This window comes from Gossypium hirsutum, chromosome D02 (genome assembly GCF_007990345.1).
Source record: "Gossypium hirsutum isolate 1008001.06 chromosome D02, Gossypium_hirsutum_v2.1, whole genome shotgun sequence".
NCBI classification, from domain to species: domain Eukaryota; kingdom Viridiplantae; phylum Streptophyta; class Magnoliopsida; order Malvales; family Malvaceae; genus Gossypium; species Gossypium hirsutum.
The window spans coordinates 13,143,584-13,169,883 of record NC_053438.1 but is presented as its reverse complement, the minus strand read 5'-3'; positions in this window follow the sequence as shown (position 1 = coordinate 13,169,883).

Below are 26,300 nucleotides of genomic sequence, written 5' to 3'. Positions count from 1 at the left end.
GTGACGCCTTATAGTTGAAGCAAACAAAATCCAAATACATTTGGTATTGTATTTAGGTGTCACATGAATTAAATTAATTATTGAATTAATTTACTTTGATAGTTAAATATTGAACACATTATATGTACAAGCTTGTTGTACACAAATAGAGAACGTAGATAAAATTAATATATGAATTTGATTCATACAAAACATTAATTGAATATAGTTTATCAAAATTATTAATATAAACAGTTATAATAATTTTGTTCAAAATATAAAAGGACATGGAAATTGGTATTCTTTTGAAAAGAATATAATTTTTATTTTGACTTTCCATTTGTTTCTCTAAAAATAAGGGAATAATCTTGTTTTTTCTTTACATGTGATATTAAAGAAAAATAAAAGAAATATGAATCCTTGAGTGTTAAGATTACCAAAAAGAAAAAAAAAGGTCTAGCAGCCGTTTTAACATACTCTCTGAAAAAGTTCAAGAGTTTGTTGTTGTTCGTTCTTTGACTAGATGGATTACGTAGAGGCCGACACGTTATTGTTACGGCTTCGAGTCGACATCTCTGAAAGGGATCTTATCAACAACTTTATTCACTGCTTTTCAATTTCGAAAGGTATACTTTTCAACCCTTGTTTCAACACTAAATCGTTCCTCGTACATGGATCCATGGTTGGTGATCGTCGAAATATTTTTCTCACTGCGCCACAGGGCGTACCGACGATCCAACAAATATTTGGTTATAGGATTTACACTTTAGACGTTAGTATGTCCAAAGGAGGCCAAGTTGTTGGCGTCGTTGTCGGGGAGGCAACGCCACTAGATTAGTTTTAATTTTTAGGTTTAATATGATAGTTAGGAAAATTTTAAATTATAGATACAATTTTAATTTTTGTTTTTATTTACTTTTATTTTTCTCTAATATCGTTTGTACTTTTATTTGTGGTTTCAGTGTATGACTCGAAGTAGGGGCACGCCTATAGAGCCACATATCGATCTAGAAAGAGTTCTACGTCGAAATCGTTGACAACAGCAACAACACTAGATGCAAAATAACCCGTCTGCTGCAATTGAGCCAACACGAGAAAATCTGCTCTTTGACGATCCCTACTTACTAGACTTACCACCACCATAGTTACTGATAGAATGAAAAATGACTCGAGAGGAACGCACACTGAGAGATTGCGCGCTACCAACCCTCGACATAGTACAAGGCAACATTACAAGGCCAACTATAATCGAGGACAATTTTTCAATCAAGCCGACAATGATCCAGATGATTCAATATAACCTATAGTTTAGAGGAACTATGAAGGAGAACCCGAACTAGCATCTAAAATGAAAGAGACAAGATTCTTACACGTGTCCTATATGCTCTGCAGGACTAAATTGGAGCCCGCACTTATCAGTGCTTTGTTGGAAAGATGGAGACTTGAGACACAAACATTCTATCTTCCGTGCAGTGAGTGTATGATTACACTCGAGGATGTGACATCACAACTCGGTCTGTCAATTGATTGTTGGAAAAATTCGATTTAAAAAAGGTTTTCTTCCACAACGGTAAATAAATATTTTGACAACCGACTCGATTTGTTATATTTATAGTAATAAACCTAGACAGATATCGTACCTATGTTTTCGAATAGATGAATCCTTATCGTTCCTGACTTTCAACCAAATGATCTTCTTCGCTATTCTTGTACCACGAATTGCTTTGAGTGTGGGCTCACACAAATCGAATCAAAACACAGAACTAGAAATAGTTTTCTTTTCTTTAGTGTGAAATCAAAAATTCTCTTCTCAAATAGAAATAGACAAAAATGTTAATCTAGAAAAATAAACATAAAAGTTAAGAATAAATTCTCTCTAGTTTTCAGCAGAGTAACAATATCTTAAAGTTGTATTAATAGCCCTACCGGTGCCATCTATTTATAGGGAGAGAAGGTAGAACCCTTGTTGAATTGTAGAAATTTATTTCAACTAGAAAAATGAAATCCTAGACTAACTAAGATGTAGGGGCGATAACCCTAGTTAATAATACTAGGGTTTGTCGTCCCACCTTATAACATAAGAGGCTATTGGGCCTATTTCATATCAAGTCCAATTACAAGTACTTCTCATGCTTTTAACCCAATACTTTATAATTTGATCCAACCCGTATTTCCTAAAAAATAAACTTCAATATATTTCCAATTAAATAATTTTCTCAACCCAATTATAATTTCGTTAAAATCATGAGGACTCTACCATAAAAGATTCTATGAGAAAATATATTTAATATTTCCGCATTCAACGGTCCACTATGACCAAATAATTCATTTCCATTTTCAAAATTTATTTAATTAGAAAAGCATAAATTCATTTTTCAGGCCATTTTCATTTTCATTTTGGAGAAAACCACATTTATTTCCAAATGATTTCATTTCTCTATTTTCATTTTGGAGAAAATCATAATCATTTTGAAATGTTCCTATTTATCTATTTCATCATTTCTATTCATTTATGTTCATTTGATTCAACATGCAATTCATTTGTTGTTTCAACGAGCTAGCGGAGTAACCAGTTGGACATATGCAATCGAGGCTCAAATGATTTATAATTAAGTTCCAACTTTTCACCTATAAATTATAAACTCATTTAGTCATGAAGTTATTCCACTATAGTATTGTTCCGTTACAAAAGAAACTCGATTAGTGCTCGCCCAATGACATTTTAATAGGTGTGTTACCCTTATAGGATATCCTTAATCTTTTTGAGATAATATCATTATCCTAATATGATCCTATTGTATCTCATGATAAATATTACATCTTCCTTCATGAAAAGTCAATACTATCAAAGAGTTATCAAGTCATTCATCACAAAAAGGAACGACCAGTGACCACATTTACTTTTCATCAACCATGTAATGCCAATGAGAGGATATTATTTACCCATTTCTCGAGCTATGAATTCCACTGTTGTGAATAACGCTGCATACTGCAGAAGTTGTGCACCTAACACACCAACTTTTGGTTCCTTATCTATTCCAACTTATGCTTTTACTTACATCAAAGTGTATAAGTCACGCATACATAGTCCGTCATCCACTCATGATTCAGGTATGCCACACTATGAACGTGAAAAGTGAGTAAATCCATAAATGGATTTAGGATCTATTCTTCTTGGATCCATTTTAACGTATTGTCAGTCTAGTCAATCACATCTATGTCTCTATCTTCTAGGAGTCATCCACTCCGATGTTCAAGACAAGACATCTCACCGATTAGACTTGATAGACGACATATTATTCTTTTAATTGATTTGCTCATTTATTATTAGAAAAAGGTCATGTTTAGGTTCATTTACTAATATAAGTTGTCTTTTTGTGTTATGATCCGACCACGTAATACCGCTTAGTATTAGTTTAAGCATTAGACAACTAATGAGCAACATTTGCTTCCATTTTGCTTTGCGTGCAAAAACCATATGAAGAAAATTATACAAAGTATATATTAATGTAATCAATGAATTTGTTTTATTAACTAATCAGTTTAAAAAAATTACAAGTTTACAAGATAATGTACTACACTTAGGGCACCAGATCCAACATTGATGGGCTAGTTGTTATAAGGGTAGTGAACGTTTGTAATAGCCTGTTTTTCAATAGTGTCGAAAACAATGATCTTTAAATCACAATTCGGAGAGTGAGTCTGTAAATATTCTTATTTAATATTTGCGAGTCAAATTTAGTAATATAGTGAATTTTGAATTGATAAATTTTTTTATTTAAACTACTAATTAAAGTACAAGTGGTTTGTACCGAAAGTCAGTAGTTTTGATAAATAAGATATTAAGCCCTCGTTTTTATAAAACCAGCTCATAAATATTATTATTGAATATTTATAGAGCTATTATATAAGTGGATTGAGGTTTGGTCCAAAAATTTTAATGATTAAATGATTAATTAAGGAAAAGGACTAAATCGTAAAAATGGTAAAAGTTAATCGATATTGATTTTCTATAGCTTAAATGTATGATTAATGAATTAATAAGAATCCCAAATGCAATTTAACCTTCCCCATTATGTGTGGAGGGTTAATGCTAAATTATACATGATTTTTTTATGTTAAAATTTGAAATAAAATAATAATAAACATGTTAAAATTATTGTTTTAAAAGGTTAAAACATTAAATCCCATTATCATGATTTTCATTTATTTGTTTTATTCCCCGAAACAGGAACTCAAAAGCCATGGGAGTAGCTTCAAGGTTCAACCATTTTTGTTTCTCTTTCATGGTAGGTTTTTCAATCCCGTTGTTTTTTATTATGTTGTTGAGATCGTTGCAATTAGGTTCAGTTAATCTATATCTTCGTTTTTAAAATTGTTAAATATTTAAAACTCCATTGATGAATCTTAGATGTTTTTGATAGAAATTGGTAAATTTGGAAGCTATGAAATGTTTAAGGACTAGTTGATTAAATAAATTTTGTTAATTTTACATTTAGGACTAAATTGTTAATATGTCAGAAGTGTCATTGGATTTCTATCAATTTTTATTTTTGAGGCTGTAGAGGGACATAATTGAAATTGGAATGAAAAACGAAGCTTAATTGTGAAAATTATACTTATTTTGATTTTAGAGACTAAATTGAATAAAATGTAAAAGTTTAGGAAATGATGTAAAATGAAATTAAAAGATTATAAGCATGAATTTGAGTATTATGATGGGAATTGATATTGATATTTTGAATCCTAAATATTATTTAGATCAAGTTGTTGACTTAGGTAAAAAAGGAAAAATCGTTGAATAGTCTCTAGTATTTAAAACGTTGTCATTTTATCAGGTAAGTTCATACCTTATGAATCTATTCGTTTATGTTTGCATATTACATTAAAATTTTTATATTAATTGTTTGTCGATTGGTCTATATTATAATCTGAGATATATCTCGATGAAATTAGTAAATTCTCATATACAGGTTAGTGAGTTGTGAACTCAAGATTACATGAGTAGGTCAGAGCTCTTGCATATGTTGTCGACTCAAGAATACGGGAATATTAAGCCCTAGCCAGGAAATTTATCGTCTAGGTTTAACCCTAATAGGTAACCAGACTGTTGTTTTCACTTGTATACTGAGTTCTTTTACGAAAATTTCATCGGGAAGGATTAGTATTAAAGTCTTGGATACAAAATATTTGAGATTGGTTAAATGTCTGTTATGTGTTCCGATTTTGAAATCAAATTTGGCATTGCTTGGAAATAAAAATGTTTATGGTTATTTATATGGTTAAGCTCAAAGCTTTGATTCTATATTGATGATGTGGTTGAATTTGATAGGTATATATGCATTACATAATGGATGTTTATGGTAAGAGTATATGTTGCAAATTGAATGATGCATGTGAGCAAGGTGATAAATTAAAAAATGAATTCATGATATATATATGTATATTAGGTTGGGTTTGGAAATTTACCATTTGAATCTCTCTCTCTCTATATATATGTATGTGGATTTGGCTTAAAGTCTTATGTATCTGATGTTGTTTTGAATGTCATAATAGGTGAGATTGTTTCACAATTAAATCATGTTTTTCATAAGTGGTTAAGGTAAGCTAAATGTTTATATTGCATGAGCTTACTAAGTATATTATAATACTTACTTTTCTGTAGATTTTGGATGTTCAGAACGTGTTGATCGAATCAACGAGAAGCACACACCTAACATCTTTTGATTTGGTAGACTTTTGGTGTTTCAAACTTGGTTACTTGTGGCTTTTACATAGGATGATTAATCTTTGCAAGATGTTGAACATTTTTTGGCATGCTAGATTTGTATACAAACTTATTTGTAACTTGTTTGACAACAATTTGACATTTAAACAGTTACATAATGACCATGTTTTGGAATGGTGTTATGCATGAAATGCTTAAAAACTTTAGTATGTATTGTATTTTATTTGAATTTAGTGAACTGTGGTACCAATGAGGGCATATTGGTTGTATGTTTAAATAAAAATGTGAATTGGAGTTTTGGTCTTAAAATGTGCATATTTTGGAGTAGGTTTGAATGGTGTTAAATGGCATTATAGGTCAATATGTATGAATGGTATGCAAATTTCTTAAAACAGGTAATTTATGCTGCAGACGGGCTACTAAACAGTCGTGTGTCACACACGGTTGGATGATACGGTCATGTGTTCAATACATTTAGGGTGGTTTTTAGTCCACACGACCATAGTGAGTTACACTGCGACATCACCGTGTGACCTTGGATTACACGACATCAGTGAGTTACACAGGTTAGGGACACGGCTGTGTGATATAGTCTCACACGGCCTCAACCTATTCATACGGTCGTGTAACCCCTATTTTACTATTTTATCTATGTTTTTTTAAAAAGTTTCAAAATGGTTCCGATTTAGTTTTGAGCTTATTTAAGGGCTTTCGTAAGCTCGATTTAGACTTGGTTTTGTTTTTAATGCATGTGTAACATGGACATAACTTGTTTATTTTGATTAACAAAATAATTTTGACTAAATTGCATATGAATGTTCAGTTTACTGTTGTAGCATCCTGTAGCTTGGGTCCGACAATTAGACTTGGTATGGGTTGTTACAACATTGGTAATTGGAACGCATTTTTGCACCAACTATTAGGCAAGGTGCTAGAAAAATTTAGTGGTAACCGAATAGATATGAAATGGTTAGAAAACAATTTATCACATCTTAACAACTTTTCTAGTGTGGTTAAAATACAATAATTCACCTGAACATTCATATTGAGGTTGATTAGGGGTATTCTAATGCCAGATAAATCTCGAAGTTAGGTACATTTAAGGTAGCTCCTTGATCTGCGACGATTTGGTGTAGCAGATTAAACCATTTTCTATACTTGAGGAGCTTGTATAAAAGCAATTTATTCTTGTTTTTACTTGGTTTTCACTTGTACTTAATAAATAAAAAAAAGTGTAACCTGAGCTATTTATATAACATTAGGGGCCAAAATAGGCCTAAAGGAAAGCTAAAGTAATCGGTGAGTGTGTTGGACATCATTTGGAGGCATAGGAACACAAGATTGGCCGTGATGTTGCAACACGAAGTGTCGATGCTGCAATATAGTGAACAGAACACTCAAAAGGAGCAAACTGCTTTTAGTGTCATGACATAGCCAGAGGGTGTAGCGACACAGCCTTGTAATCAAGCATCAGCATGTAAAAAGCCATCAGTGTCGCAACACATACTAGAGGGTGTTGCGACACCGCCTTGATGAGGGTAATTAATGAGCTAAGGGTATTTTGGTCCGCACAAAAAACTTTAATGCAAAAATGTCAGCCCAATTATGTCAATGGACGACGACCAACACTAAGCCTATAAATAGTCAGCTTTAAACACTTTATAAATAGGTTTTATTCGAGTTCCATGTTACAGTTTTCAATTAGCTTTATTTTAAGTTTCTCTTTAGTTATTTTGTACTTAGGTTATTTTCATTTGTAATTCTATTCTAGTTTTTATTTTCATTCATTGTGGAACTCAATTTGTGGATTCATCAACTCTTCATAGATTGTTGTTCGTGCAATTATCAATATATATTATGATTCTTCTTAAACTCTATTCTTGATCTATTATTTATGTTTATCTTTTCAATCAAGTTTATGATGTTTATTAGATCCATGAGGAACTAATCCCTTAATAGGAGATTAGATAGTGGATGTGCAAGTAAATAACTCGTATCTAGGGTTTCTTAGCAGATCAACTAGTTAAGATAGGAAGAACTTAAAACCCTAAGCCTGACAACCCTAGGAAGTCATTTAGGTGAAAATGAACCCAAAATTGGTATTGCATATCCTTGAACACCTTACCCCAATCTGGTTTAGACTGTGAGGTTGACAAATAAGTAATTCTTTTCTACTCATTAGATTAGTGGAAGATCGAGAGATCCTGCTAGGTTAATGACTAATTGATTGAATAGAACCCGAAATAGGAGTTAGTTATGACTACCGGAGTGAGTTAGTCTTCCTTCATTAGAATTGATAAAGTTTACAAATTATTTTCCCATATTTATTTTTATGCATTTTAATTATTCTTATAAATTATGATTTTTCATCACCTTAGGATTTATCGTAATATAGTTTAATTAAATTACTAATTAGATCTGTTGACGTAGAAGTTAGAATTAGTTTAGTTTCGCCTCCTTTGAGTATGATCCTCGGAGTGCTCCAATACTTCGTTGTATAAATATATATTACAACCTGACTTGTATACTTGCGAAAACTGCCTAACGATAATATTTGGTTGCAGGATTTACACTCTAGATGTTGGTACAACTGGAAGCTATCACACCTACAACTAATTGACCTAAAAAAAGTCAAGTGACTCAGCTGGAGATCAATTTTCCTTGCTACATTGTACCGAAAGATGTGTTAGGGAATCGAAGCACAAAAAATTAAAATCAGTAGTTGTATACTCCTTCTTTAGGTATGGGCATGGTACCACTTACCATTTTTACTTCCCCGAGTAAACTTCCCTTTATCATTCCCCATTCGTAATAAGGTAAGATTCATTTAATAATATAATTATCATATTATTTTTTCCCTTATTATATTTTTGGAATAACATTATTTGAACAACTGGAACAATGACGCGAGTCACATGCGTATACCAAAGGAGCTTGAAGATATTCGATTATTGTTAGATCCACAATCAGAAATTGAGGTAAGTTTTTCAAGTTTTCAATTACATAATAATTACGTAAGGATTTGAAAGTTAATATTAGGTACATAATAAAATTTATAATTTCATACTGTAGTTTGAATGGATGTCATACTTTGACACAAGAATTCAAGAATGCATCTTGACCGAATTTGGGAGGAATCGCAATATCTAGCACGTCAAAGTGTTGTTGATAGTTTTTGCAACTGTTGATATGCTTGAATCTGATCGAATGATATTCCAATTTGGATTTGTGAAAAATATTCCACCCTCACCTCAAAACCTCGATGAACTTCACAAGATTTACTTGCGGGGGAGAACCGATGAAGATTAGCTTAAATTTGATGCTAAGTATATCTTATTGTGGAAACATAGGTACAGTTTTATACCTATGCGCGGACCAATTGTCAAACTGGATATGGCGATCTCTTTGGATTACATGACATGGTTTAGACTTCATGGTAAGCCATATCTATTGTCGAAAGAGGAAAGGAGTAGATAAATTTGTTATAGAAGGCTAACGCGACTCCATATGAGGCTACAATTGGGCATACATGCATCGAGTTCATCATCATCAGCTCTAACCTTGAATTCTTTATCGATAGATGCAACTTTCTATCAGTATGGCTCATTTTGTTTTGGTGCATTTACTAACCCCATGTTTTTAACACAAGCACCAAATTATACACCATTATAACATGCATCAACAACTTCTCTAGGAATATTTTTGCATCACCTCCATCCACAGGAGCATATTACATGCCACTGTCATCAACAACACCAATGTATCCACCATCACCTACAGTTCCAACACTCTGAGTAGTATTTGGTTATTCAACACCATATATTTCTTCATTGATAGTGTTGCAAACACCACTAGAATCAATATTCTTTAGAGGTGGGTCATCTTCACTACCACCTACTAATACAATCGACAATATACAATGACAACCTATGTAACATCCTAAAACCATGAATTTGAGATAGAAAAGTTTATTGTGATTAATTTTTATGATTTACCGTTTGATTGGATGCATGTGTTAGAATATCGATAAGAAATTTCAGCGATTACATGTTTGAATTGCATATTAGGGTTTAATTGCAAAAGTGGAAAAATATGAGCTTTAGATGATAAATTATTTAATAGGAGTGCATAATTGAAGTAGAGGTCCTTAAATGGTAATTATACCATTAGATTTTCATGGAAGAAAATGGGCATGCATAGATAAAAATAACTAAAGTTTTAATGAAGGGCATTTTAATCATTTGGTAATAAAAAGAATTAAAAGGAAAAAAGATGGCAAAATGTGCTCATCTTTTCCATAATGGCCAAAACTTCAAGGGCCTCCATAGCTAGGGTTTCTTCACTTTCTCAAGCTCATAGTCAGTGCATCCAAGCCCCATTTTTAATTTTTTAGAGTCCTCGTAGCTTGATTTAGCTCATTCTATCATTAATTCATGTTAGGGTTCATATTTTGAAAAATACCCATAGGTGAAATGTTTTTATCTTGATGTTTTATGGTAGAATATGAAGCTTGAAATTATGTGAAACAACCTTTGCTAGGCGATTTTAAGTGAAAACGAGTAAAAAGACATAATTGGTAAAAATACCTAATATTCATAAGTAAATGTTAGAGTGGGAATTTGATGTTGCCATAGAAGGGAAAGATGTCCAGCATGTCATAAAACATAAGAATAAGGGATGAAGTTTAATTTCCAAGCTTTGGGGCAAAAGTGTAAATATGCAAAAATTTAGGGGCAAAATTGTAATTTTGCCAAAGTTTGAGTCAAGGACCGTTTTGATGAATGTCAGTATTAAATAAGCTAAATTTTCTATTATAGATCAAGAGGAACGAAATTCGGAGTTAGACCAGGGAAAGAGAAAGGTTGAAGACTAAGTTGCTAGATTTGATTGTATTTTGTCCCGAGGTAAGTTTACGGTAAAGAAATGCAATATTTCAATAATTATTATTAATGTTGTTATTTTCCAGCAATTATGTACTTATTTTATGAAATTATTTAATGTTGACTCAAGTATCAGATGATAAAGAATCAGTATTAAAAAGTCCCGTTGAAACATCAGGAATGTATCGGATACAAATGTCATGACATTAAGGGAATGAGATCCCATGTAAGACCATGTCTGGGACATGAAATTGGCATTATTGAGGTTAATGTCTGAGACATGACGTTGGAACTGAGATGAGAGGTCCCCCGTAAGACCATGTCTGGGACATGGCATGAGCATCGATATGAGAACTCTCATGTAAGACCATATCTGGGATATGGCATTTGCAGTATAGGAAGCATCCCATGTAAGACCATTTCTAGGACATAGCTTTGGCATGTTATGATCGGACAGGAGACCCGAGTATCCTTAGTATTCTAAGTGGTTCAACGAGCTAGTAAATAGACTATATTACATGAAAGTTCAAGTAAAAGCATAATAAATAGATTAAGGTGAGTTATAAGGATTAAGAATATCACAGTTATTAGTTGAGAAAGAAATTTCAGCAAAGGAGGAGTAAGTTATAATCATGAGTTATTTAAGTAAGCAAGTAAGTAAACAAGTAAGAGAGTAAGTAAAGAAGAAAGTAAAGATCATGATATTTGATGATAATTTATGAGGATAATTATTTATGATAAATGTTGTTATTTATTTGCTTGTAAACTTAATAAGCTTTACGCTTACTCCCTTTATTTTCCTTCTTTTTTTATAATATTTCCAAGCAAATCCAGGGATAGTAAGGACGTCGGAGATCGTTTCGCACTATCAATAGATCATCTCGGTATTTTGTGATTCGAAAAATTTTAAGTTATGGCATGTATAGGGACTTAGTCATTTTGTGTGTGTGCCCTTATGATATGGCTAATAAATAGCATGTAAATACTCTATAATGATTAGCTATTGAAATGGCTATTAAAAACATGTTTTGGTGTTATGTATGTCTAACTGATAATTAACACAAAGAAATTATAAAAGAGTAAAAAAAATTTGCAATGGAACAGTGTTTGGACAACAAAATTGATGTGATTTTGAAAAATCAGCAAGGATAGTAGAAATGGAATTAGAGAGTGAATGAGATATAGAATTAAATCTTATCGAGTTTATTTTCATATGAAAGAAACGGTGCGGCAAAAGAATTTTATATTTTGTAATATTTGAATTTTAGTGAGACAGGGTTAGAATGGTTTTTAAAGTCCCCTGTTCTGAAATTACAAAAACATTAAAAATTGTACAGAAAGAATTATAAGTTATAATTTATATGTCTAGATTCCTTAGTGAGTCTGTTTTCAAAATAAAGAAATGATAACATTATACAAATTCTATACAATGAGATAATTGATTTCTAGTGAATAGAGGTCAGAACCATGGGATAGTGAAATAGGGGAGAATTTAACGAATAAATTGTACTATTTGGCTAACTCAAAAATTCTAAAAATTTTATGATAAGAAGATATATGAGTCTAGTTTCAGGAAAAATTTACGGATCTAAATTTTGAGTTCTATAACTCAATTTATAATTAAATTAGTGACTATTACGCAAGTGAACAATTTTATTGTGAATAGTGAAATAATTTATTTTGATTTGTTTAAGTATTCAAAAAAAATTTAATGTTCCTGGTTTGGACCTGAACTATTTATTTTGCATGTTTTAGGGTCTCAAGGGTCCTTTTTAGGGATATATTGAATGAACGTGAGCAAATAAATTTTTTTAAAAGTAATTTTTTATGCTCCGAACTAGTAAGTTAAGTCAGGTAACGCCTCGTGCTCGACTCCGGCAATGGTCTCAGGTAAGGAGTGTTATATTTTTTGGTATCAGAGCGAGAGTTTTGTCGGTTCTCAAAATATTCAATATGAATAAGAGTCTAGCTATACATGCCATACTTTTATTTTGATAGTGTGACGACTCTTAACGATTTTAAAATATTTTTCTTTTATAGTTATGGATCCCAAACGAGCTGGTGCAAATGATGTAGAAAGTAATGCACCCACTCCTGTAGAAGGGACGATACCACTAGATAGTAGTGAAAGGCCCGTTACAGTTAGTCAGGGAGGAGGGGCTCGAGAAGTCTTCTTCGAAGCTATAAATGAATGGTTTGCCGAGTTCATTCGTATGAATCCGGCTGTTAGACCTCCACCCCCTCATGATTCTCTGATCCCCCATGTAGCTCCCCCAGTCACGGGTACAGTTATAAGAGAAAGGCCACCATTTGATAAGATCAGAAAATAAGAGGATGAAGAGTTTCGGGATACTAAAGATGATGATACAGAGAGAACAAAATTTTGGCTCGAGAATACTATCGAAGTCTTTAATGAGTTATCCTGTACACCTAAGGAATGCATGAAGTGTATTATCTCACTCCTTAGAGATTCGACCTATCATTGGTGGAAGACTCTTGTGTCAGTTGTACCAAGCGAGAGTGTTACTTGGGATTTCTTTCAGGAGGAGTTCTGTAAAAAGTATATCAGCCAGAGATTTACTGACCATAAAAGAAAAGAGTTCCTTAAGTTAAAGCAGGGTAAGATGACTATAATCGAGTATGAGTGTGAATTTGTTAGACTCAGCAAGTATGCTCGAGAGTGTGTGTCTATAGAGGCTATCATGTGCAAAAGATTTGAGGATGGGCTCAATGATGATATCTGACTGTCAGTAGGAGTTCTAGAGATAAAAGAGTTTGTTGTTCTAGTTGAAAGAGCCTATAAGGCAGAGGAGTTGTTAAAAGAAAAAGAAAAGGGCAAAGCTGTAAGTGAGGTTCAAGACACGAAAAAAGGCAGATGAGCAGATCATTTCAGTCTACATCCAAGAGGCCTAGAGAGTTCTCTATTAGATCAATTTTTTTAGCCAGGTATCCTAGCCAAAACAGAGGTAGAAGATTTGTGGGTTCAAAAGCTCAAACTACTACAGTTGCAAGTGTGGGTAGTACTTGACCACCTAGACCAGAGTGTGCTCAATGTAGTAGGCGTCATCTCGATAAGTGCCAAGCAAATGAAAATACTTGTTTCAGATGTGGTAGACTAGATCATTTTATTCGGGATTGTCCCAGAATAGTTAAAAGAGAAGTAATACCGAGTGCAAGATCAGGAAATGCTCCAACTAGAGGCAGACCACAGAGGAATTTGGGAGTTGGAGCAAGTAATAGGGGTACATCCAGAAACTCAGCAGCTAGATCAGATGCTAGAGCACCCGCAAGGAATTATGCTAGTCGCGCTTGCGAAGAGGCATCCTCCATCGATGTGATTACGGGTACATTTTCTCTCTATGATACTAGTGTTCTTGCTTTGATTGATCCGGGTTTGACCTATTCCTATGTTTGTATGAGATTGATGCCTAATATGAACATGCCCATAGAATCTACCGAATTTGTGATTAAAGTATCGAACCCATTAGGCCAGTATGTGTTAGTAAACAAAGTATGTAAAAATTTCCTTTTGATGATTAGAGGTCATTGTTTTCCAGCCGATCTTATGCTATTGCCTTTTGATGAGTTTGATGTGATTCTTGGTATGGATTGGTTGACTACCCATGATGTGATAGTGAATTGCGGAAATAAATACATTGAGTTGAAATGCAAAAATGGTGATATTATCCAGGTTAATTCAGATGAGTCAGATAGTTCTCTTGCTATGATTTCTGCTATGTCTGCTCAGAAATGTTTGAGAAAAAGGTACGAATCTTATCTTGCTTTTGTATTGAATACTAAAGATCCAGAGTTGAAAATTGAATCAGTGCTAGTAGTTTGTGAGCTTTCCGATGTGTTTCCGAAAGAATTGCAAGGTTTGCCTCCTATTAAGGAAGTTGAGTTTGGCATTGAGTTGGTTCCATGTACCGCTCTCATCTCTATTGCTCCTTATAGAATGGCCCCTTTGGAATTGAAAGAATTGAAAGCTCAGTTGCTGGAATTAAATGATAAAGGTTTTGCAAGGCCTAGTTGTTCTCCGTGGGCGCACAAGTGTTTTTTGTGAAAAAGAACGACGGTTCGATGAGGTTGTGTATAGATTATTGGCAACTTAACAAAGTAATAATAAATAATAAATATCCACTACCTAGAATTGATGATTTGTTTGACCAATTGAAGGGAGCCATTGTGTTCTCCAAGATAGATTTGAGATCCAGTTACTATCAGTTGCAGGTTAAAGAGTAAGATGTTCCGAAGATTGCTTTCCGGACTAGGTATGGTCACTATGAGTTTCTTGTGATGCCATTTGGCTTGACTAATGCTCCTGCCATATTCATGGATTTAATGAACCGAATCTTTCGACCGTACTTTGACAAGTTTGTAGTTGTGTTTATTGATGATATTCTGATTTATTCTCCTGATGAGATTGAACATGCCGAACATTTGAGAACAGTTTTACAGATTTTGAGAGATAATTAGTTGTATGCCAAGTTTAGAAAAAGTGAGTTCTGGCTTCGAGAAGTTGGATTCCTTGGACACATTGTCTCAGGCGATGGTATTAAAATTGATCCGAGTAAAATTTCAGCAATTGTTGAGTGGAAACCACCTAGAAATGTGTCAGAGGTTAGAAATTTTCTTGGATTAGCTGGTTATTACAGATGATTTGTAAAGGGATTTTCCATGATAGCTACCCCGTTGACAAGGTTGTTGCAGAAAGATGTCAAGTTTGAATGGACTGAGAAGTATCAGCAGAGTTTTGACAAGTTAAAAGCATTGTTGATTGAGGCTCTTGTTTTAGTACAACCAGAACCGGGTAAAAAATTTGTGATTTATAGTGATGCATCCTTGAATGGATTGGGTTGTGTACTTATGTAGGAAGGTAAAGTAATAGCATATGCTTCCAAAAAGTTAAAGCCACATGAGAAAAACTACCCGACACACGATTTAGAGCTAGCTGCCATTGTATTTGCGTTGAAGATCTGGAGACATCACTTATATGGTGAGAAGTGCTAAATATTCACTGACCATAAAAGTTTGAAATACTTGATGACCCAGAAAGATTTGAACTTAAGGCAAAGAAGATGGCTGGAGTTGATTAAAGATTATGAGCTAGTGATCAATTATCACTCGGGTAAGGCAAACGTTGTTGCTGATGCCTTGAGTAGAAAGTCTTTATTTACTTTGAAAGCTTTAAATACTAGTTTGGCTTTATTATATGCCGGTTCTATTTTAGCTGAGTTGAGAGCTAAACCGATGTTTCTTGAAGAAATCTATAAAGCTCAGAAAGATGACAGTGAGTTGCAAGCTAAAAGAGTTCAGTGCGAGTCAGGTGTAGAGTCTTATTTTCAGATCGGTTCTGATGGTTGTTTGATGTTCAGAAATTGGATATGTGTACCGAAGAATGATTAGCTTATTCGAAAGATCTTAGAGGAAGCACATAGCAGTTCTTTGACTATTCACCCAGGTAGTACAAAGATGTATAATAATTTGAAGAAAACGTACTGGTGGGCAAGAATGAAAAGAGATATTTCAGAATTTGTTTCTAGATGCTTGATTTGTCAGCAGGTAAAGGCCGAAAATTAGGTACCTTCAGGTTTATTGCAGCCTATGTTAGTTCCTGAGTGGAAATGGGACCAAATTACCATGGATTTTGTGACAGGGTTACCGTTGACACCGAGAAAGAAAGATGCAGTATGGGTTGTGATTGATAAGCTAATGAAGTCGGCTCATTTTATCCCAGTTCGTATGGATTATTCACTTGACAAGTTGGCTGAGTTGTATATTTCAGAGATAGTCAGACTACATGGAGTACCGTTATCGATTATCTTAGATAGAGATTTGAGATTTACTTCGCGGTTTTGGAAGAAATTGCAGGAAACTTTGGGCACAAATTTGAGCCTTAGTACAACTTTTCATCCTCAGACTGATGGTCAATCAGAGAGAGTTATTCAAATACTTGAGGATATGCTCAGATGTTGTGTTTTATAATTTCAAAGTAGTTGGCAAAAATATTTACCGTTGGTAGAGTTTGCCTATAATAATAGTTATTAGTCGAGTTTGAAGATGGAACCTTATGAAGCTTTGTATGGACGTAAGTGTCTTACGCCTTTGTATTGGACAGAGTTTAAGGAAAACTAGATTTACGGGGTTGATCTAGTCAAAAAAATAGAAGAGAAATTAATAGTCATTAGAGATTACTTGAAAGCAGCTTTAGATAGACAGAAATCCTATGCAGATTTGAAAAGAAAAGAGATTGTGTTTTAGGTTGGTGACAGGGTATTTTTGAAAGTATCCCCATGGAAGAAAGTTCTCAGATTTGGCAAGAAAGGCAAACTAAGTCCATGTTTTATTGGACCGTTCGAGGTGACTAAAAGAATTGGGCCCTTAGCATATTGGTTAGCTTTGCCTACTGAATTAGAGAAGATTCATGATGTATTCCATGTGTCTATGTTACGCCGTTATCGTTCAGATCCGTCACATGTGATTTCTAAGACAGAGGTTGAGATTCAGCCAGACATGACTTACGGTGAAGAACCAGTAAAGATTTTAGCTCGAGAGGCCAAGCAATTCAGGAAAAAAAGTATTGCACTTGTGAAAGTATCATGGAATAGGCATGGGGTAGATGAGGCTACATGGGAGCCCGAAGAGGCTATGCGAAAATAATACCTAAATCTCTTCACAAGTAAGATTTTAGGGACGAAAATCCCTAAAGGGGGGAGAAATGTAACATCCCAAAATAGGGCCTAAATGAAACAGTGGTTGTGAAACCACAAATCTAAGATAGAAAAGTTTATTGTGATTAATTTTTATGATTTACCGATTGATTGGATGCATGTGTTAGAATATCGATAAGAAATTTCAGCGATTGCATGTCTAAATTACATATTAGGGTTTAATTGCAAAAGTGGGTAAATATGAGCTTTAGATGATAAATGATTTAATAGGAGTGCATAATTGAAGTAGAGGTCCTTAAATGGTAATTAGACCATTAGATTTTCATGGACAAAAATGGGCATGCATAGATAAAAATAACTAAAGTTTTAATTAAGGGCATTTTAGTCATTTGGTAATAAAAAGAATTAAAAGGGAAAAAGATGGCAAAATGTGCTCATATTCTCCATAAGGGTTGAAACTTCAAGGGACTCCATAGCTAGGGTTTCTTCACTTTCTCAAGCTCATAGTAAGTGCATCCAAGCCTCATTTTTAATTTTTTTTTACTTTTTTGGAGTCCTCGTAGCTTGATTTAGCTTATTCTACCATTAATTCAAGGTAGGGTTCATATTTGGAAAAATACCCATAGGTGAAATGTGTTTATTTTTATGTGTTATGGAAGAATATAAAGCTTAAAATTATTTTAAACAACTTTTGCTAGGCGATTTTAAGTGAAAACGAGTAAAACGACATAATTGGTAAAAATACCTAACGTTCATAAGTAAATGATAGAGTGGGAATATGATGTTGGCATAGAAGGGAAAGATGTTTAGTATGTCATAAAACATAAGAATAAGGAATGAAGGTTAATTTCTGAGCTTTGGGGCAAAAGTATGAATAAATAAAAGTTTAGGGGCAAAATTATAATTTTGCGAAAGTTCGAGTCAAGGACTGTTTTGATGAATGTGAGTATTAAATATTCTAAATTTGCTATTACAGATCAAGAGGGACGAAATCCAGAGTAAGATTGGGGAAAAAAAGGTTGAGGACTAAGTTGCTAGATTTGATCGTATGTTGTATCGAGCTAAGTTTACAGTAAATAAATGTAATATTTCAATAATTATTATTAATGTTGTTATTTTCCAGCAATTATGTACTTATTTCATGAAATTATTTAATGTTGACTCAAGTATGAGATGATAGAGAATCAGTGTTAAAAAGTCCTATTGAAACATTAGGAATGTATCGGATACAAATGACATGACATTAAGGGAATGACATCCCATGTGTGACCATGTGTGAGACATGACATTGGCATTATTGAGGTTATGAAAGGTTCCACGTAAGACCATGTCTGGGACATGGTGTTGGCACCGAGATGAGAGGTCCCCCGTAAGACCATGTCTGGGACATGGCATGGGTACCGATATGAGAACTCTCATGTAAGAGCATATCTAGGATATGACATTTACAGTACAAGAAACATCCCATGTAAGACCATGTCTGGGACATTATTTTGGCATGTTATTATCAGACAGGAGACCTGAGTATCCTTAGTATTCCAAGTGGTTCAACAGGCTAGTAAATATACTATGTTACATGAAAGTTCAGGTAAAAACATAATAAATAGATTCAAGTGAGTTATAAGGACTAAGAATATCTCAGTTATCAGTTGAGAAAGAAATTTCAGCAAGGGAGGAGTAAGTTATAATCATGAGTTATTTAAGTAAGCAAGTAAGTAAACAAGTAAGAGAGTAAGTAAAGAAGAAAGTAAAGATCATGATACTTGATGATAATTTATGAGTATAATTATTTATGATAAATGCTGTTATTTATTTACTTGTAAACTTACTAAGCTTTACGCTTACTCCCTTTATTTTCCTTCTTTTATTATAGTATCGCCAAACAAATTTAGGGATCGTCAGTGTAATACCCCGAAAATTACTACAGTAAGAAAGTAGGTATCCTTGATAGTAAAATAAGGAAATAAAGTGACAAAAAGGGAAATTTTGAGTTATGCCAACATTGGGAATTATATTATGACATATTAATTCAAGAAATGATTAAATCGCAAAAGTGAGAAAAGTTTTGTTGCCCAAGAGTAAATACTCAAAATTTGAGGGATTAAAGTATAAATATGAAAAATTTGAAGGACCAATAGTGTAAATATTTTAAGGGTGAAATAATCTAGAAACTAAGAAAAATGGATGAATTAGGACCAAATTGAAAAGGTGAAGAATTTTGAGAGACTAAATCAAAATTTTACCAAATCAAGTGATGACTCAAGGATGAAATTTTTAAAGATTATAAAGGGCAAAATGATCAATTAGAAGAGAGAGAAATCTAGAAGATAATGATAATGTTGGAGATATTTTATATTAATTAATTAATTAAATATTAGTTTATTAATATTTTAATTTGATTTTTAAATGATATTTTATTATTTTATTACTATTTTATTTAGTATATATAAGAAAAGGAAGATAAAGAATCATCCATTCCACCATATTTCCATGCAACTAACGTGGGAAGAGAGGAGAAGAAAGAAAGTTTTGCTTTCTTTACAATTTGGTCATTCCAATAAAAATTTACCATTTTCACCTAGAAATCAAAAGAATTTCCATAGCTACCAAGAGAGAAAAATGTTAAGGAGACTATGGGGAGCTAGAATATCAAGTTAGATTCGAGAAATAGAAGCAATGTAAGAACAAGCTGGAATTAAATTTTATTTAGTCTAGTTTCTCATAGAATAAATGGTGTAAGTAATGTATTTGTAAATAATGAGATATAATGAATTTTGTTAGATAAGGTCAGAATAAATTCGGGTTCCCCTATTCTGACTTGGAAAAATCATTAAAAATTGTACAAAAATAATTATGGGTTATAATTTATATGTTTAAAATCCTTAATGAGTCTATTTTCAATAGAAACAAATGAGAAAATCGTCCAAATTCTGTACAAAGAGATAATTAATTTTTAGTGAAGAGGGGTTGGAACTATCAAACAGTGAAACAGGGGAAATTTTAAAAAATACACTGTACTTATTGGCTAAACCAATTCTGACCGAATTTATACGTTATTGGCTAAACCAAAAATAATTATGGGTTATAATTTATTAGTTATGACCGAATCTTGCGATGTCACATTGTAATACCCTTACCCGTATTCAACGCCGGAATAGGGTACGAGGCATTACTAGAAGACAAACATTTGCATACGTATTAAACCGAGTTACAAAATTTCATCCTAATTAAAACTTTCAAATTTTTAACATGCTTTTATAATTCTTTACAACATATCCTCAAAATATTATATTCATAACAAATAGGGCCTACGAGACCCGATATTTACTATGTAATTCAAAGCTTCATTTCCATTTCATTCAATTCACAGTTTCTCATGTTCACAATTCAAATCAATTTCTCAATCCAATATATATATATTTCAATCATCTAAGAATATAATTCAAGTTACACGAACTTACCACGCTAAATTGCAGAAATACCAAAATTTAGGGACATTTTGGTAATTTTCTATTTTCCTCGAATTTCCACCCAATCTTGATATAAATTAATATTTCATTAAATTTATTAATTTAAATAATCAAACAATTCATTTCATGCAATTTGACCACTTTTTGACATTTTTACAAAATTACCCTTAAATTGTAATTTTATTCAATTTAGTCCCTGAACCTAAAACATGTAAATTAGCTATTTTAAAATAAACTCATATTAGCTGAATATTCACATATATTTTTCCTCCTCCTCCACTCCATTCCACATCCTTGATACATACATAATACCACTATTAACTTGTTTACTCATAACAAGTTGTTCACTTGAGTCATAATCACTAAATTAATTATATCTTAAGCTACAGAACTTCAAATTGAGATCCGAAAATTTTCTCTGAAACTAGACTCATATATATTTTTACTATAAAATTTTCAGAATTTTTGGTTTAGCCAATAAGTACAGTTTATTCTAACCCCTCTTAATTAAAAATTAATTATCTCTTTTTACAGAATTCGGATGATGTTCTCATTTGTTTCTATTGAAAATATACTCATTAAGGATTTTAAACTTGTAAATTATAACCCATAATTATATTTTTAAAGTTTTTAATGATTTTTCCAAATCAGAATAGGGGAACCCGAATTCATTCTGACCTTATCTAACAAAATTCATTATATCTCATGATTTACAATTCCATTACTTACACCATTTCTTCTATGAGAAACTAGACTAAATAAGCTTTAATTCCATATTTTTTTCATCCTCTGATTCAATTTGCACGATTTATGGTGATTTTTCAAAGTTAACCTGCTACTGCTGTCGAGAACTGTTTTAGTGCAAGATGTTGATAATCAAATTTATAACACCCTCATTTCCTTTCTCTACAATATTTTCTATCAATTCCTCTTGTTTCCCTTCATTAACATATCAAGAACATAGAACCTTATATAATAAAACCCTACATTAACATCAATTTCATACTTTTTCAATAATATCAAACTTAAAAATATATTGAAATCTTGATGTTCTTACCTTGCTCTATTGATTTCAATCTTTAACTTGATTTTCTCTCTTCTCCAGCTTCTATTTCTCGAATCTAACTTGATATTCTAGCTCCCCATAGTCTCCTTAACATTTTTCTCTCTTGGTAGCTATGGAAATTCTTTTGATTTCTAGGTGAAAATGGTAAATTTTTGGTGGAAGGACCAAATTGTAAAGAAAGTAAAATTTTCTTTCTTCTCCTCTCTTCTCACGTTAGTTGCATGGAAATATGGTGGAATGGATGATTCTTCATTTTCCTTTTCTTATATATATTAAATAAAATAGTAATAAAATAATAAAATATCATTTAAAAATCAAATTAAAATATTAATAAACTAATATTTATTTATTTAATTAATATAAAATATCTCCAACATCATCATTATCTTCTAGATTTCTCTCTATTTTAATTGACCATTTTTCCCTTTATAATCTTTAAAAATTCCATCCTTGAGTCATCACTTGATTTGGTAAAATTGTGATTTAGTCCCTCAAAATTCTTCACCTTTTCAATTTGGTCCTAATTCATCCATTTTCCTTAGTTTCTAGATTATTCCACCCTTAAAAGATTTACACTATTGGTCCTTCAACTTTTTCGTATTTACACTTTAATCCCTCAAATTTTGAGTATTTACTCTTGGGCAACAAAACTTTTCTCACTTTTGCGATTTAATCCTTTATTGAATTAATATGTCATAATATAATTCCCAATGTTGCCAAAACTCAAAATTTCCCTTTTTGTCACTTTATTTCTTTATTTTACTATCAATGATACCTACTTTCTTACTGTAGTAATTTTTGGGGTATTACCGTAAGGACGTTGGAGATCGTTTCACACTATCAACAGATCATCTCGGTATTTTGTGATTCGAAACGTTTTAAGTTAGGCATGTATAGGGACTTAGTCATTTTGTGTGTGTGTCCTTATGATATGGCTAATAAATAGCATGTAAATACTCGATAATGATTAGTTATTGAAATGGCTATTAAAAACATGTTTTGGTGTTATGTATGTCTAAATGATAATTAACACAAAGAAATTATAAAAGAGTAAAAAAATTTGCAATGGAACGGTTTTTGGACAACAGCATTGACATGATTTTGAAAAATCACCAAGGATAGTAGAAATGGAATTAGAGAGTGAATGAGATATAAAATTAAATCTTATCGAGTCTATTTTCATATGAAAGAAACGGTGCAGACAAAAGGATTTTATATTTTGTAATATTTGAATTTTAGTGAGACAGGGTCAGAATGGTTTTTGAAGTCCCCTGTTCTAAATTTAGGAAATCAGTAAAATTTGTACAAAAAAAAATTATGAGTTATAATTTATATGTCTAGATTCCTTAGTGAGTATATTTTTAAAATAAAGAAACTAGAACATTATACAAATTCTATAGGATGAGATAATTGATTTCTAGTGAATAGGGGTCAGAATCGTGGGACAGTGAAATAGGGGAGACTTTAACGAATAAATTGTACTATTTGGCTAACCCAAAAATTCTGAAAATTTCATGATAAGAAAATATATGAGTCTAGTTAAAATTTAAGAATTTAAATTTTGAGTTTCGTAACTCGAGTTATAATTAAATTAGTGACTGTTACGCAAGTGAACAGTTTTATTGTGAATAGTGAAATAATTTATTTTGATTTGTTTAAGTATTCAGAAAATTTTTAATGTTCCCGATTTGGACCCGAACCATTTTCGTTGCATGTTTTAGGGTCTCGAGGGTCCTTTTATGGATATATTGAATAAACGTGAGCAAATAATTTTTTTTAAAGTAAATTTTTATGCTTCGAACTAGTAAGTTATGTTAGGTAACGCCTCATGCTCGACTCCGGGAATGGTCTCGGGTAAGAGGTGTTACAACCTAGGATGCAAATGCAATCTAACATAGAATAACAAGATGAAGATGAAGATGAAGGTAATGTTAGAGATGGAAATGAAGATAAAAAGTATGATGGTGGTGGAGGTTGTGGTGGCAGTGGAGGTGGAGATGGAGATGAAGACGAAGATGGCGATGACTAGCTAAAACTCCAAGCATGATGAAATTCTCCTTGTTACCGACACATATCGAGTTGTGTCACACATTCAGCTTGACGAGGAGATGATTTTTTATTTTAATTTTTTTCATGTACACCATCATTTAGTATGTTAAGTTTTAATTTTATTTTACATAAGTAATATTCCTTTAATATTTGAATTGTATTTTTATATCAATAATTTACTTATTTACATTTTATCAAAGAAATTGTTTGTTTTTTTGTATGTTTATCAAGAAAGTGAATAAATTTTTTAATTAGATCTTCGCCTCAATGTTGCCCCTAAATATGGACATGTTTTCTTACTATGTCTTAGGTTCCTACAAAAATTGTATATCCTCGGTTGGTCTATCTTCTCCTAAATATCCATATTGTTACGAATTTGACTAGATTTCAGTTAACTTTTTGGCTTGCGACACAACTTAATATGTTGTAGTAATTTGAATGGAGCATTCCAAATAGACAACCATCTACCTTCATTTAGGACTAGTGGGAATTCAAACTTCCATGCTTTATATATCCATTTTAGTTTGTACACTTCATCAAATAATTCATGCAATCCAGATGTACCGAGGCTCTTGCATCAATTGCACATGCTCATGGAAAATGAAATACTTGAAATCTCCTATAGTCGTAGGTCTTTTGTTTCAAGTATACATGATATGATCCCCGGTGATACCTTCATCGGGTCAATAGAATTTCGTAACCCAAAATATTTCATTTGGATGCGAGTGACACACTATAGACATAGAGTTCACTTTTGTTGCATTTTCTGCCATATCTTTCCTCACTTCCTCACACCAAATTCGTCTGCCCTTTATATGTCCTACATATTTTTTAGCTCACTTTGGAAACAAGGCTGACAAGCGGAAGTATGTTTCTTGGACCACCGATGTTATTGTCAAATGACATGTCATTTTTAATACAATATTTATACATTCAAATAGGTTTATTGTCATATGTCTGTATCGTAGACCTCTATCATATGATTGAGTTTAGTATTTCTTAGGTATCCCATCGAGGTATTCAGTACCGTAATTGTAGATTGCACACAAATTCTTCAACATTTAATGGAATCAATGTTGGACGAGCTCATACCCTGTTGAAGAAAATAAAAAATATATCCATGAATGCAAACAGTGTGTTCAAGAATAGTATAGGAAATAATATTTACTATGTACACATGTTAATAACACATCATCGCTCATCATCCTTATGAAATTGGCCCATGTAATTTGACCCGATATGACATATGCAATACCTATTGTGTGCATGATCCTATAAGCTTTCATATCGATCAATCTTAGCCTATATTCTCGGTGCCCTATCAGAAATGATGCATATATCGGGTTGTGGCACAACATGCCTTCTCAAGTTAGTCAAGAAGATGTCCCAAGTATCGGCTGTTTCTTGTTCAACAATTGCAAAATTTATTGGTAGAATTTTTTTATTACCATCCTGTGCAACAACCAACAACATGTGATGCTTATATCTCCCATACATGAATGTGTTGTCAATTTAGACTAATGGCTTATAGTATCAAAATGCTTCAATGTATAGCTTGAATGTCCAAAAAAGCCAATTGAAAATTCTTTTGCCTTAGGCCATTTGATTTTCATTATACCCAAGTTCTGTTTGAAGATTAATGATGATACTTAGGACTTAGTGATTCAGTACCTTAAACCATTGCCACGAATCATTATATGATTTATCCCACTCGTTATGCATTTTTCCATTCCTTTTTCTTTTGCAACCCATGTCGTGTAGTATGACACGATGTAATTGTACTCATGATAGATACTAGTAATCAAAACTGACACTAGAATCGTAGGATTCACTTTCACCATAGGTAAGACAATTTCAGAGATAAGGTCAAAATCCAATTTCGGATGATATTGTGACATACCTACAATGACACAAGTATTTCACCATAGGTAAGACAATGTTAAAGATAAGGTCAGAATCCAATTTCAGATGATCCTGTGTCATACTTGCAACAACACAAGTATATAGAGTATCATATTTCTTTATTTTCTAAAACCCCTCTTCTTTCTCACAGATGACATGATTTTCCATGGACATTTACTGCCATGCATTATACACTTCACCTCATATTTTTCGGCTCACAATTTTGTAACATGGAAATTGACACCATGTTTCATTCTATACGGCTTTGTTGTAGCAACAATATCTTTCGAGGAAAATTTCATTCTAACTTGTAAATCGTCAAAATTTGTAGATGAACTCTCACAACCTGATCTACTATGAGGAAGTTTTAGAAATTCTAACTCATCTTCAGCATCAATGATGACATTAAGCATGCGAGGTGGAGGTTCATACACTGTAAAATCTGGTTGGGTTCCTCTAGCATTGTTTGGATGTTTACTGTCAGAATCACTCCTTTCTGGTTGAATAGGAACAACCTCTAGTTCAGAAAAATTGTAACAACTCATTTTCTGTGGT